The sequence below is a fragment of the Amblyomma maculatum genome, chromosome 2, assembly GCF_055883805.1.
Source record: "Amblyomma maculatum isolate TAMU_Amacu chromosome 2, ASM5588380v1, whole genome shotgun sequence".
In the NCBI taxonomy this organism is placed as follows: domain Eukaryota; kingdom Metazoa; phylum Arthropoda; class Arachnida; order Ixodida; family Ixodidae; genus Amblyomma; species Amblyomma maculatum.
In genome coordinates, this window is record NC_139345.1 from 138648089 (window position 1) to 138664282 (window position 16194).

The following is a 16194-nucleotide window of genomic DNA, read 5'->3' on the forward strand; positions in this document are numbered from 1 at the left end:
GCAGTCTTATTTTTTGTGGATCTTTTTTCTAGCGTGACGCCACATGTTCCTAAAGATTCGAGGGCCACTGACTATACAAGACATTACAAAATCAGAGATGTGCTCAGTTTCATGCTGTTTCAGCCTGACAGTAAACCGGTATACCGATTTCGGTATGCTATTGATGAAGGATGTTTCAAACGGCGCTACAGCGAGCTCGCCGGATTTCCAACGGTTACATTTCCCGCTTCTTGGTAAATTTCAGTTAAGAGGCGAAAAGCTTGGAAAGGGACGGGGAGCCACCTTTGTGGTCGTTGGAGAGTGATTCACACAAACTTCAGAGAGCTGCATATCCGGCCCGTGGGGTAAAAGCCCATACCTTTTTTCTATGGGTGTGTACGTGCAAATCCAGCAGTGACTGAATTTAGAAGCAAGTTAAGAAACCGAGCACTCTGCCGAGGGCTTATTGGCGCCCAATAAAAGAAAACACAGGTGGGTATCCAGCTGTCAGCGGGAGGAGAACTCTAAAGCTGGGCCGCATTATCCACCACGCGCGTACCAAAGAATTACTCTGCTTTTGACATACTTTCTTTCACCTTGAGGAATGGCCAGTTCGAGAAGACAAACGCGAGAGCCGGTAATAGTACCATAAGACAGCTATTCAAAAAGCACGGAATAGTACACTGTGGTGACCGCACAAAAGCCTGTGCAAGCAGGTAGAATATAAAACGGCTCACCAGTGAGGTCTCGGCCAACTGCTGATGCCGCCTCGTTGTCTTGAGTTGGAAGAGGCACGCTGTGCGTAGGATAGATGAAGCAGGACTCTGTAGGCTTTTAATTTCGCCTGATGCTGGGCCGTGTCATGCTGGAGGTGTCTTCCTGAGTAGTGTTCATATTTTTGAAAAGTGTTTTTGCTGTCTTTTCGATGAAATATAATTTTAAATATTACGATTTTCTTAATGCTTGTGCGGGACGGTAATATTGAGGGTTTGCAGTGGGCTATATGACAATGTCTTGAATTCAATAATAATGTGCAGTTGTCTTTGAGTTCATTTTATAGTTGTGTATGTGGTATCTGATGTGCCCGCGGGAGATTCTAAAATGTGTTCTGTGTCGCGCTTTGTGTACGACGATTAGCAGTAATCGGATCATGGCTAGGTATATTTTCCGAGGTATTCATGGGGACGTAAATATTGCTTCTTGCGTGCTCAGTTGGATCGAATAACATCTGTGGTCGGAAGAAGGTAGACCTCCCATTGGACAACGAGGAATGCAGAACCGTGGTCGCCAGTCAGCTGCAATGAGACATGGTAAGTAAATTTGCCATGCACTTTAGAAAGCAAGTCCTAAACACCCACTCCAAATTTGAGCGGCTTCACTGACGCCGCCAGCGATGGCTGAACCGGTTGGCAGCTATTAGATAAATATCGACCACACTTACAGTTCCTGTATTGGGGTAATATTTCACAGTTGTAATTCCTAAGCCTATTTATCGCAAGGTCCTCTTGGGCATCTGGCAACTCCGATATAGCCACCGAGGATAAAAACATTTTGCACATCCAGATAAATAGCACTGTTGCGATCCTGAGGAACCACCAATGACTATCTCGTCCGACATTAAAAAAGAATTAAATGTTGACGGGTACCACACTGAAGCTCCACTGGCCGCTTGCTGCCAACTGGCGCTAGCGGAGAAAACGTCAGTAATTAACGAGAAGGAGTATGACGGGGAAAATAGGGCTCAAGTGCTAGAGAAAGCAGGTTGCTCAATGGCTTGCGATTATGACGAGAAAGGGGGAATGCGAAATATGCAGTTGTTATGTCTCCCGAATAACGCAGAACAGGGGGCGAAGGATGCGAATACACGAGATGCTGTTGTAGTGGGCAACCTAAGGTTGGCTAATATAAAAGCTTATGTTTATGGCAAGAATGGAAGAATTACACAACACGAGAGAGGGAAATTGCTTAACAACAAAACGTGGGACCAATATGCTTAAAGCAAACGAATAGATTATGGCAGCAGCAGGTAAAAGGAGTCGCATTCAGTTGTGCCTTTTGATGCGTAATGTGCCGCGGTGAATATTAGCGAGATATTCACCGTACGCTGTGTGGTCAAAGTGCCAGCCACCCAACATCGAGCCCAACAAGGGGACGGGGCAGGAGTTAAATAAATACGTCCTACTCACGCCATGTGTACATAGTAACTATAACCCAATATGGGTAAGTTAGAGTAGCTACAACACAAACGGTTAACCCTAGCCGCCTGGAAGAAGGAAGAATCCAAGGAGAGAGAAGAGCTGTAGGATAGAAGATAGGAAAGTAAAAGATGGAGGGGAGGACAAGAAAAAGCGACTGCCGATTTCCCTCGGGTGGGTAAGCCCGACTAAATGAATAAACAAAAAGTGAATTAATGTGGTGTAGAGGATGTGACGTGACGTAACCGGAAGTAGAGACGAAAAAGGGCATAGGAAGGGATTGGCGCGCAATTTAGAAATACCAAAGAATAAAATGGGTAAACGAGATGTGAATTAAGCAACTAGAAGCAACCAGACGCAACCAACAGCAGCAATCGTGCTTTCGCGTTACTCCAATGCAGATTCTGCACTGCACTTTTTTTTAAAAGCACAGTGGCTTCCCACGGTCACTAGAGGGTAGATATTTGCGAGGCCCTGGAAATTATGAAAATACTACTAGGTATCCTCCCTTACTATCCTTGAAGAGGGAGGATACCTACAAAGATACCTACAAAGAGGAAGCACATATACACAAGGAATGTTTTCACTCTACCTTCTATCGATGTGAGCCATTGAAGGGGTTGCCTGTGTGGTATATACTGTCATTAATTTCGCCGCTAGGCACAAGCGGGGATAAGAAGCTCCAGCCCCGCTTTCAGCTCAACCATTTCGAAGATTTCAGGATTGCTTTTGGCCAGCTAAATCAACAGGAGCATAGGGAGTAAAGCGTAGGACTGGCGAAGGAATATGTGAGATGATGTAGTCCCTCGTTATCCCCAACGACCACTCCAATTCCTCTACTCTCAATCATTTGGTCAACACTACCGATCAAATTATGCGAATGCTTCAATGAGTTAAACATCGAAACTACGGCATTAGGGAGCGAGACGCACTGCAGCTGGTCAACGCATTCATTATCGCCCGCATTACCTACGGCACGCCATACCTTCCGCTTCGTAAGCAGGAGCTCAATCGGTTGAACACTTGTCAGAAAAGCGACCAAGACAGCCCTGGGACTTCCCCAATGCACGTCTACTGACCGCTTACTCCAACTTGGCGTTCATAACACCATTGAAGAGCAGCATAAACACATCGCCTGGCGCAACTTGTCCGCTTAGCGGCCTCGTCCACTGGAAGACATGTCCTTCAAACTCTCAATATTGCCCCGCCCTATACTACCCAAAACCACGACGCTCTGCCACAGAATATCCACCAAGCCATTACCGTCAAACCTCTCCCTAAGCACATGCATGCAGAATATCACCAAGACCACCAACAGGCAAGAGCCACTCACCTCTTTCGAATATGGGACAGCCAACCGTACACTCTGTACGTAGACGATGTTTGCCCTGTTAACGGACATATGGCCATTACCGTGACATCTCCAGCAGGTACACTTCTCAACTATGTCTCTCTTTGCACAACCGAACCGAGTACTGCCGAAGAAGCAGCCATTGCTCTGGCCGCTGCCACTTATGCACCAGCTACCATCATGACAGATTCCCGCACCACCTGCCGTAAGTATCTTCGCGGACGCATCGGTGCCGCCAGCCGCCGAATCCTCGTCGCTAATCCTCCGAAAAGGATCAGTGTGATCTGGATTCCGGGACACCTGACGATACCCGGAAATGAAGCTGCCCATCGACACGCTCGCGCTCTCCTTCCCCGAGCCTCCCCTCTCCCGGATCACACGTAGGCCTCCCCGATCCTTACATACACAGAACTGCTTGAACACTACAGGCTGTCTCGGCGTACATTACCTCCCCCTTCTCCCACCCTGTCTACTCAAGAAGCATCAACTTACCACCGCATGCAAACTAATACCTTTATTGCACCATTTCTCCTAAACCTTTGGTAAACCCTCCCATTATTCCCCTGACTGCCCACATTGCGGTGAGCGGGCAACTCTCTACCACATGGTTTGGGCGTGCCATGTTACCCCTTCTTTAAGCCTTCTCCCCACCCTTGCATGGAAGATTGCGAAGCCGCCCTACAGGACCCCTGTCCGGAGCGCCAGCAATGGCTGGCTCGCCGCGCTGTTACTGCAGCCACGGCCAACGGCATCCCGGACTGAGGGCCCTGCCCCGTCGCTGACTAAATAGATGTTTTGTCCTCCTCCTCTTCTGTCTGCCGTGTCCCATGGTAAACCCGCGACTGCATAGTCGCTCTTGGCTACTCCCTGATCACTAACAATTTGTACAGCTTTTCCGCCTGTTGCTTATCACCCCGTTACTAAATTCCGCGTCATCTTCGTAGTTCTCGTTCGCATGGTAGGATGTATCATGCCACTTGCACAATCGCTTCTATATGCCGCACAGCATATAGTAACCTCACCTCGGTACTAGCCATGAATCATTGGGTATTTTTATTGATTCTCGCTACTAGGCCAGATACCGTGAGTTTAAAAAATTTGGTGCACTATAATACTAAAATACGATCTGATTGCCTTTCTCAGTAACAGGAGTGCTTGCCCAAATTGAGGACAGATAGAGTACTTCAAAGCCCTGCCATTTATAACTGAATCATTGCAGAAACTGTTCACTAAAGTCGTGTTTCGAACTCAACCAGGAAAAAATTTGAACAAAAATGGCCAGAACTGACCTAATGTGAAAAAGAGTTTTAGAACAAGCAGCTGCTTTCAGCAACCTGGACGTAGAAGGCGGTGTAGTCGGACATTGAAAGGAAAGTCGTGCCAATCGCATTACACCAATGCAAAACAATGCTTATTGTAAATTGAACTTGAATTGTTTTGGCTTTGTGTTAGTACAAAACAAATCATACGCTTACTTTATCACTTCTTGTTTACCCCTTTTAGTATTTGGTACTTCAAAATTGCGCGCCAATCCCTTCCTGCCCTTTTTCGGCCCTACTTCCGGTTGCGTGATGTCACATTCTTGACTACGGCACCGGATTCTCTCTCACCGCTTTCACTCCCGCCTTCCTCCCTTCTTTTACGGCGCTGTTCAGGTGTCCCCAGAACAAGTGGGGCAGTTACTGCGCCTTTCCTTTCATGTGAACCCGTTATTCTAATTACCTAATTAACTTGTTGGCCTATTTCTTTTTTCTGCAGCAACATTACATCAGTCTATATTCTTATGCAATGAGAATTATATTTGCGAAGGTTGCTTTTTTCGTCTCCAGCTTGTGGCATTTGGATTTATTTGGGCCACACCAATTGTGTGTGATCAGAAGCCGTAATATACAAAACCATATTCATATCTCGTGTTCGATGATCGATACAGACGGTCAGATGAGGTCAATCAACTGGCCCTAATTCAGGTTAGTATAGCAAAAAAGCTTTTGTTAAGAGGTGTGAGGATTTTTAGTTTTCTCTAGTGGAGCGTGCAAACATTGAATTGCTTAAACTATTTTATAAAGCGGACACTACACGACTCATCGTAAATCGCTATCATTGACACCCCTCATTAACATTTACCACTTCTCAATTACCCGCAACTGCTGCGGACCCTATTGGTCTGCGGACGCAGTCTGGGGACAGGGTCTGCGGACAGAAATCTGTGAACATAGCGAAGTAACGCGTTCGCGTTAAAAAATTGGCAGAGGCTTAGCTTGGTTAAGCCCGGAAGGTTGCGAAAGCAATACCCATTACTAAGCCCAGGTTCAGCTAATGTGTAGCTGGTGGCGATACTGTGGTGAACTATGGCTATGATTAACCACTCTGGCTATAGCATAAGGTCACAATCGTTATTACAAAGTGCTACCTGGATATTCTATGTATAATTAGTAGCGAGGCAAGGAGTGCCGTGGCTGCAACAATGTACCTGGTTGTGGGTGAGGCTATGACAGAATGTACCACTGCCGCTCCACCACCGGCCGTAACGGCATTCTGTACACCAGCAGAAATCAGCGCACTCCCCGTCATCTTCCACAGCTTGTGCCGAAGAGGCTGTACGTTCACGCCGAGCTGCATATTGAGCACGTTGTTTCGCACGTCTCGCTTCTCGCTCCTCGGTTGTCTCCGCAGCACACCTCTCATTACAACGAGTCGCCTTAGCAGTAGGCGCCATCATAGTCGTGTGCCCCGCTTCTTAGACGACACGAGTCGGTCGCCTACTTATACAACGATATGACGTCACAACACTTGTGGCGCTCCTCGTGGAGAGACCGGGAGTTAGGCCGCCGCTTCATGTGCACCGCCGCCCCTTGCGAACGGCTCAAGTTGGTCGCCCAGCTCTTCGGCGTGACGTCATAACACCTGTGGCGCTCCTCGTGGAGAGACCGGGAGTTAGGACGCTGCTTCATGTGCACCGCCGCCCCTCGCGAACGGCTCAAGTTGGTTGCCCAGCTCTTCGGCGTGATGTCACACGGGGTTACTCGAAAGGTCATTTCATGTGTACCGCCGCGCTACGCGAACGGCTGAAAAGTGATTTCAGTATTGCTTTCGCAATAAAAGCCAATGTCATAAGCTTCACCGAAAACTCTGCAAGAGGCACGAGCTTGGCAATGAAGCCAAAGCTACGGAGACAAAACGCATCATCTTCCTGCGCAGCTGAATATAAGCCGATTTATTTATAGGAAGGGAACGGCGCGGTAACTGTCTCACTTGTTTTCTGTGGATACCGCAACCGCGCCGTAAGGGAAGGGAGGAAGATGGGAGTGAAAGTGGAAAGAGAGAAAATGGAGCCGTAGTGGAGGGCTACGGAGTAATTTCGACCACCTGGGGATCTTTAACGTGCGCTGACATCGCACAGCACACGGACGCCTCTTCGTTTCGCCTCCATCGAAACGCAGCCGTCGAGGTCGGGTTCGAACCCAGGTACTCCGGCAGAGTAGTCGGGCGTCTTACCACTGCACCACCCGTCCCTAGTTACATGAGCTATTTCTACAAAAAGAAATTAAAATCATAGCGCTAGTTTTTTTGTATATTCTTATCAGAGAACCGATTTTCCAAAAGTAAGTTATGCTTAAAACACTTTTCTTCGTTCCACCGGGTTTTCACGTCTCATGGCTCTCGCTGGCTTTCGAGAAGCCCGACTCTGTAGACAAGATGGCCACAGATGCCCATTCGGTCGTCATTCTGGTCGTCCACTCCGCAAGGCTGGGAAGCGTTTCCAGCAACTAACATTCCAGTCAAGTTCAAGAGACGCTGGCTGCCGAAGCAAACGAAGGAAATGGTCTGCAACGAATGTGCCATCTGTGCAGACCAAAGCTGCGCGTAGAACTACATGGCGGAGTCACACGTTTCCCCGCCTCTCTACCCTTGCGCCCCTTGCCGCCAAGAAACAGTGTCCCTGCGTATAACGTAGGCATAAATTTTGTATAGAACTCTCCACTTAGACCATCCTGGCCAGTAGACTTGTGGCCCTTTAATAAATAAATCGCCAATCTGACCTATAATGCAATAGCTCCTCATTGGTTGTCCGCTGGTCATCTTTAGAAGAGAAAAATCGTATTTTAAATGACTGAAATCATACCCTCTGATCGTGCTACTACTACTACTAAATAGCCACGTATAACAGTTGAAGGCGCTAAGCACACCTGGCGTGTGAGTGTACGTATCAATTCGCAACGAATTTCTTAAACCTCATTGGACAGAGCAGCTTGCCTTTCATCATGTACATAGCCATGTACCTAGACATGATCCTAGCCAAAATAATATAGCTTGGGTGCAGTGGGGTGTGTTCTTCATAAATTAGTAGGAAGTGTTTGTGCCTTAGTTGTTCAAGGTTTGTACATGTAATTAAAAAGTGGTTAGTGGTGGCAACTTCTCCGCAGAGTTCGCATGTACATCTCGTTTTGTGTGTATGAAGTTGTGTGTTAAATGAGTGTATAAACGCGAATAAGAGCGAATAAACGCTCTTCGTCTTGTAGCTTCCACGCAGCGTGTTCGTTGTTGGACGATATTAGAAGGATATTGAAGGATATTAGATTAATGTAGTTTTTTAGACGGATAGCTCTACTCCTCAAATGTATATTCCTACAGATCATGTCGCGCTGAAATTTGGCCTCTAATTGTTGCAGCTATTTCTGGCGCATACGCAGCGCCGCCCGACGTATACCGTGAAGATCGAGCTCGGAAGGCAGCCGGGAACCTTCATAATAATGCTGTTCATATTGGTGCAAAAAAAAAAAAATTACAGCACTGCAGAATCTACATTGGAGTAATGCGAAAGCACGGATACTGCGCTTGGTTGCTTCTGGTTGCTTCTAGTAGCTTAATTCACTTCTCGTTTGCCCACTGTAGTTTTTGGTACTTTGCTCGCCAGTCCCTTCCTATGACCCTTTTCGGCTCTACTTCCGGTTGCGTAACGTCACATCCTATACCTCACATTATCTGAGGTAGAGGATGTTACTTTCAAATTGCTCGCCAATCCCTTCCTATGCCCTTTTTTGGCTCTACTTCCGGTTGCGTGACGTCACATCTGGAAACGTCATATCCACTATGCACAAGTTTCTCTCTCCGATTTCACTCCCATCACTTATATCGCGGTTCAGGTGTCCACAGAAAACATATGGCAGATAGTGCGCCTTTCCTTTCTTGTGAATCAGTTATTCTAATGAATTATCTAACTAACTTATTGGCCTATTTTATTTTTTCTGCAGCAACATTGTGTCAGTTTCAATAGATTGACACCCATCATTAACCTCTACCACTTCCCAATTAACCGCAACTGCTGCGGACACGATTTTGCGGACGCGGTCTGCGGACACGGTCTGCGGACACGCGAAAGCGAATTAACGCTTTCGCGTTAATAAAATCTCAATAGTTTAGTGACCGCCGGAGCGTTTAGATTGGTATAAAAAAAAAATGTTAAAGAACTTAAGTGAACCGTGTGTCTTACTTTCAAACAAAAAGCCAAGCCAGGGGCTTCGCTTTGACCACTGTTTTTACCTGAGATTTTTTTTAGATGGGCCTGCCACCCTGTGCGAAGAGCGGCCACAAAATCAAATTTAGCAGGCCGCAGACGCGTTCAGAGAAATTCGCGCAAAGCTTTTTCTTCTTTTAATCCTCCTCGTTCCCCTCCCTGAAGGCGTGGTACAGGTGTCCACTTGGAAGCGGTAGAAGCTGACTAGCCAAATACACAGCGTTTTTCGTTCTTCTGGACCAACTCTCAATTTTAGTAATAGACAGAAACCAGCCACGCTGTGGTGGGGCAGAGGTAAGACGCCCGACTACTCCATGTGCCGGAGTATCCTTGTCCGGTGCCGAACGCCAGCGGCTGCGTTTCGATGGAGGCGAAACTAAGTGTCGTCCGTGTGCTGTGCGATATCAATGGGCGTTAAAGATGCCCAGGTACTCGTAATTGCTCCGGAGCGCTCCACTACGGCACCCCTTTCTCTTTCCGCCTTCACTCCCACCTTCCTCTCTACCCTAACAGAAAATTTCAGGTGTCTACAGAATGAGTTAGAAAGATAGTGCGCATTTCGTTTCCTGTGAATATATTAAATAAAAATGATAAAACCGCGGATTTGACAGTTGTGTTAAACCTGCTATAGCTGCATCATTCACAGCTTTCGCTCTATAGTAGCTTCAAGCCTAGCCTAAACCCCCGCAATTTTTCTTTTTATATTTTTGTTGTTTTATAAGAAAGGAAAGGCGTAGTATCTATTTTTGACCTTCAAGGCTTCTAAGGTGGCATCGCAGAACCCAAGGCTGCCTCTTTGTTAATAATAATTGGTTACCGGAAAAGGAAAGACGCATTATCTGTTAGTTATTCAGTGGACGCCTGAGCAGCACCGTAACAGAAAAGAGGAAAGTCGGAGTGAAAGCGGAAAAAAAGAAAGGAATGCCGTAGCGGAGGCCTCCGCAGTGATGTGACCACCTGTGGATCTTTAACATGAACTGAAATTTGCAATACGGGCGCCTCCTCGTTTCGCCTCCATCGAAGCGCAGCCGCCGCAGATAAGGTTCGAACCGGGTACTCTTGCACATTAGTCGGCAATCTTAACCAATGTACCACTGCAGTGGGCACTGCCTCCTCGTTTAATTTAGGTTGGTTGGTTGTTGGTGTTTAACGTCTCAAAACGACTTAGGCTATGAGAGACGGCGTAGTGGAGGACTCTGGAAATTTTGACCACCTGGGGTTCTTTAACGTGCACTGACATTTACGTGTTGGGAAAAGGAAGGGGCCGGGTGCCTTTGGGTTAACACAAGGACACCCACACTTAATAAGCTGAAAGTCATTTGAAGGGTAAATTTATTGTCACAACAAGACCTGCTTCCATGGTAAATTGGTTTATAAGAAAAGGAAGGCACAGTACCTGTCGAGGCTACTTAAAGGAGAAAGAACGCTACGCTGAAGGCCAGAACTACCTACCATAGCGAGGTTTTGCTTCAAAATTCGTATATAGGAAACGAAAGGCCACAAAAAGCAAGGCACCAGTGTGCTGTGCGATGTCAGTGCACGTTAAAGTACCCCAGGTGGTCGAAATTTCCGGAGTCCTCCACTACGGCGTCTGTCATAGCTTGAGTCGCTTTGGGACGTTAAACCCTAAACCACATCAAACCAAACCAAACACATTGTTCAACATCTCTAAAAACTACAAGGATCCATATTGGAAGACATGAGGGAAGGGAAAAGATATACAAAAATTGAGGGCTCTGGAATAATGTCCACGTACTCTCAAATCGCTCTGCGGGCTTCGAAATTTTAAAACGAAAAGAAAAAGCCTGAACATTAGTTTGCAGACGTTTCAACTAAGTTACATACCGGCTAATGTTTTAGTTTCGACTGCAGGAAGGCGGATGCAGTTCTGCAACGTGTACGGACTGGGCGTAGTACATGCGAAAAGGTTTAAGCATGAAAGCTTTTACAGCTTCTATGACTGATACCTCAGGGAATTTAGAAATAAAATCGAGCGCCAACATCAGGGCACTGATTCTCCTGCACCCGTGCAGTTGTTTCGCTTAATTCGGGCTCCAAAACATGATCAGGCTTCCGCGTGCTCCCAGAGATAGCACCATGGTTTCACACGCATGCTCCTAAAACGCCACCCGACCGCGGCAGTCGAAGGCAACGTTACCGCATTCAGCCACCACAAGGGGGTTGTCTCATGATGACAGGCAGACGCGAGTGCCATCAACGGATAGGTTTTAATCAGCTAACGCTCGACATTCTTCACCGCATTGGTGTCGCGTCATATTTTCTCCTTACCAGATGATTGTATACACCCTTGGGGATCACTCAAACGCGCTGCTCCTATTACGTGCTTATTAGGCCAGCGCCTCTTCGTGGCCGCTTTCTTTTATTGACGCCATAGCCGGAGCTGTTTAAGCCGAGTAATTTCGCCTGTTGAAAGGAGATGCCGGTTGCGAGCTACTCCAAGACCTATAATTTATGGTATATCTTGGTTCTACGCTATAGCAGAAGACTCCTCGCCCTCGACAGTAATATGACTGAGGCCTCTGACGAAAATGACAAGGCTGTCATGGCCCCAACTACCTACTTAAATCCGCACAACTGCAGATGATCGCTTCGACGTGCCAAAACAAGACTTGCGAGAGACGCTGATCGCGCTGCTCCGCTGGTAGAAATATTGTTCGTTGTGATATGGTGGGGCATACACTAGACTCATTCCTCGCGTTTTTGAAACTACTATCAATAACCAATGTGCAGTGCCTATATCGACTTCACGATTTTTTCTACAGTCGATTACGGGACAAGCTGTAATATATATTTACACTTTATTAGGTTGAAGTGCGACGCAGAACGATTTGCACTCGAATCGCATAGCACGCAATACCGATATGGTTTTTGATACATTTAAAGGAGTCGGCTGATCCTCAAAACGCAATAACCGCACAGCACAAGGAAAATTAGGTACATTTGCAGCTCTAATGCTGCCAAATGCGGTCGAAGATTCTGAAATAGCATTCAGCACGTCCACACAAATTTTGCGTTCGAATATATACAGTGTTCTTCAACGTTGTCTGCAAATTTTCCAGGACGGTTTCGATAAAGTTCCAGAACACTGTAGAAAAGTGTCCGCGAATACCAAGAGCACAATGTTTTGTTGTTGTTGTTGTGGCTATAGCAAGAAGGAAAGGACAATGCACGGGTCTGCTACTGACTGTGCAGTGTAGCCACCTCCACTGCCTCGTGCGGACCGAAGAGAAAATAGACAAGAGAAGGGAGAGAGAAAGACGCGCGCCGCAACAGCAGTCGTCGTCCACCACCGAAGCGGTGGCGGGTGCAATGACGGCCTACAACAGATAAAAAATCGGTGCCAGGCAAGCCCCCGCCGCAAACGACGGTGAACCACCTGCCACAGCCCCATCAGGGGAGATACAATGTTTTGCCGCAGCACATGAGAATGTAGTGTCTTTTTATACATATGAAACGCAACCCCTCTTTTCACCTCCATCGAAATGCAGCCACTGACGGTCGGGTGCAAACCGGAGTACTCGGTACCTCTAAGAATATTCGGACAGCCTGCGCGCTGCTTTAATATAAGATCTTTGCTAAGATAAGGCTATGCACTTAAATGTAACGGGGAATGCATCGTACCTCACAAGTTTCGCTAGTTGGTCTAGGCATTTGTTGTACAGTATAACTGGAGTTGGGATTTTCTAAAGGACTGTCGCAATTATAGGGTGCCGCAGTAGTGCGCTTCGGAACATTTGTATTTCTTCGGAATCTCTGAGGTGCAATAACACGCCGATCTTTGGCGTTTGCCTTCAATCCTGAAGCCGCCGCCATGACCGGGCAAGAACGCGAGTACCCTGCGTTAGAATTAAAAAACTGACCACTCAGACGCCAGGTTAGTTAGCATAAACAGTAGTCTTAGCGGCAGATTCCCGCTTGGTAGAAGTTGCAGTCGTTAGAAACACCGGCGACTGAAGCCCTTCACGACAAGACAACTGATCTCTGGGAGTTCCCACTATATATAGTAGCAGCGTTGCTGGCAGACTCCTTGATGCAACAAGCTCCCTTCGGGTTTTTGAAAATCATATCGCAGAATACCGGGAACCAATAGTGTTCTCCGTAACCTTACTCTACCCCTTCGTGCTTCTGCGCCCCGTTGTACGCCCGTTGCCTGCACAGTGTATTGGCATTTGATTACACAGCAGCCATTAGTGTGCTGCAAAAAATATATTTAGTATCTAAACAGTACTCGTGTCTGAACAGCAGCCGGGAAAAATGCGTACTCACGTTTTGAAGCCTGTGTTGCATTTTCTCTTCCAAAGTAGTCAATGTATCAGCTTGGGTCCGTTGAACCCGCTCCCTTCTGAGAGAACAACTGCTCGTGATCTTGTCGAAGCACCCATCGTGCGTTCGCGTCCGCGTGTGCTCGTGTCTTGTGGACTCGCTACTGGGTCACGTGGGCCCTACAACAGCCAGAAGCGCCACCACCGTTGTGTTACCTAATTTGGAGGCACACCGGTTGACTGAAGGATGACACTCAGACGATATCGGGGATCCAAAATAACGATTTCCAATATTGTATATATTGTCAAAGAAGGCCAGGTCGAGATGGCAAGGTCGGGAAGGCAAGGTAAGGTATGCCGTGTCAGCGTTTAATACGATGGAGAAAACCCAAGCGCGTGCCGGAGCCGGCGCCGTGGGACGATGATGATGGTATGTACAAGGGGACGATCTCGGTACGTACAAATGAAAGATGCGTGGAGGGCTCACAATATTTAGATAAGCTTAAGCCAAAATATATAAGTGATGCGCTCTGCAGATTTTTGGTTTCCCGCCTAGTGGATGGGTATACGAGTCAACCGAACCAATGGGCAATAAAGCATTGAGATGCTAATAAACAGGGCAAAAAGAACGGTTATGCACAGTGCGATATGATTTCCATATTAAATAACTCCAGATGGTCAAAATTTTCAGAACCCTTCATTATGGAGTCTCTCATACACCGAGTCACTTCGGGTTCTACACCGCAATCTAATTTTAATTCGTTTACATGGTATTAAAGGCGAAATCTGTCACAATTTTTTCAGACACCTGTACCACGCTGTAAGGGCAAAATATAAGAGTGAAAGCTGAGAGATTTGAACTTGGTTACTCTGGTGCAGTAGACGGGCACTTTAACCGCTGCACCAACGCGGTTGGTTGGTTGGTTGGTGCATAGGTAGGGAAAGGCGCAGTATCTGTCACACTTGCTCTGTGGACACCTGAACCGCGCCGTAAGAGAAGGGATGAAGGTGGGATTGAAAGTGGACAGAGAGAAAGGGGAGCCGTAGTGGAGGGCTACGGAGTAATTTCGACCACCTGGGGATCTTCAACGTGCGCTCGGTGGATGAAAATTTATTTACATGAATTGTAAGAACCTTACTGCCGGCTACTGCGTTTCGATGAAGGCGAAACGAAGAGGCGCTCGAGCGTTGTCCGATGTCCACACGTTTAAGAAATCTAGGGGCAGTTTAGACCAATAAAGTGCGATGACGCGAGAGCGTCTGTTGCAAACTAGTCCGAAGCCTTCCAAAGCGTTATATTTTTCACTACCACCTAGTTTTCTGTACAGCTCGATAAAGTTGTCCGCGGAGCATTGTGAGAGATACTGCGCCTTTTCTTTACTGTCAACAAATTTGAAACGCCGCTGATGCCTGCTGTACGCCACGCCATATACGCAGGCGACATTGCCACCTGGTCGTTGGTTGGTTGGTTGGTTAGTTGGTTCACAGGAAGGGAAAGGCGCAGTATCTGTCACACTTGCTCTGTGGACACTTGAACCGCGCCGTAAGGGAAGGGAGGAAGGTGGGAGTGAAAGTGGAAAGAGAGAAAGGGGAGCCCGTACTGGAGGTTACGGAGTAATTTCGACCACCTGCGGATTTTACCCACTGGTCGTCCGGGGGCAATTTAGGGCAGATAGAGGAAGCCCTCCAAGAGGCCGCCTCGGTAGTATAAAGCTACGTACGCGAGTGTGGTCTAGAGTGCGCTCCGAATAAATCAGAACTTTTGCATATTGCAAAGCATAAAGACCCTGTACAAGACATACACATTTAGGTTAACGGCATTCCGATACCAGAGGTGGACACACTTCGGGTACTGGGTTTACAAACTGGTAACCGGGGTAACAATTATACGGCCCAGAAAATATTAAAGCCAATCTGCGAAGAAATTCGTAGCATGATTGGCGAGATATCCGGCAATCACGGTGGACTTCTTGAAAATGAAATCATTCACTTAGTTGAGGCGTTCGTCGTCAGTCGTGTGGCGTACGTGGCTCCCTACGTCGTGCTGAGAAAGAACGACCGCGGGACCCTCGACGTGATGATTCGGGCGGCGGTTAAGAGGCTCTAGGACTCCCGGTCAGAGCGTCAGACTGCTAGCATTTCGGTGACCAGCACCGGCAGGCAAGCCCCTTGAGACAGATTACATTCAGAGTCAGTCACTAGGGTGTGGAGGGGAACGAGAGCGTTCACACGGCTGCCCAAGCTTCACTCCGCTGCCGATATCCCCTCCCCTCCCCCTCCCTACCCGGGGTTACGCTCCATCCTTTGGCTCTACCGAAAAAAACCATACCAATTCCGCTCATTAACTTGTGTGGGAATTAGAAATCATTTACGTTTCTGCAAGAGAGGGCACTCCCGGGACCCGCAAAAGGCCTCGACAGATCTGAGGAGTGCCATCTTAGACGACTCCAAACGGCTTATTTTCTAAAACCCGCCATAGTAAAACACATGGCGGGTTTTACATTAACAGGAATTTGCAAATTCTTCGGGCAGTATGTTGACCTATACCAGATGGTGTGGACCTGGCAACAAAGTGCAAATGTAATGGTTATATAACAGCCGAGTAGGCAGGGCTGGGAGGTGGCCCTGTCCAGCTCGAGCCTGGAGGCCCAGTGTGCCCTGTTCCAGATAGCTCGGGTAGCGCGGCTGCCAATGGCGTTCAGAAATAGGGTCTGCCACTTAGCGTCATAATCATACACACCTCCCATTCCCCAATTATTGCAGTGTAAGCGAATATTTTTTCCTCCTCCTCTTGTACTGCGTCATTTACTGTATACTCTGGAGCCGCTTTTATGAAGAGCCCAATAAAAGGCGCCGCACGGACACCTGGAT

General features: G+C 47.5%; 1 long non-coding RNA gene across 1 annotated transcript in view; it reads left to right on the forward strand.

Moving 5' to 3' along the window:
* Nucleotides 1-1183: 1183 nt before the first annotated feature.
* LOC146200046 (uncharacterized) overlaps nt 1184-16194 on the forward strand; it is a 42573-nt gene continuing 27562 nt past the window's right edge. Inside the window, exon 1 of the long non-coding RNA XR_014704786.1 lies at nt 1184-1289. This is a non-coding gene — a long non-coding RNA (uncharacterized LOC146200046). The remainder of the gene's footprint in view (nt 1290-16194) is intronic.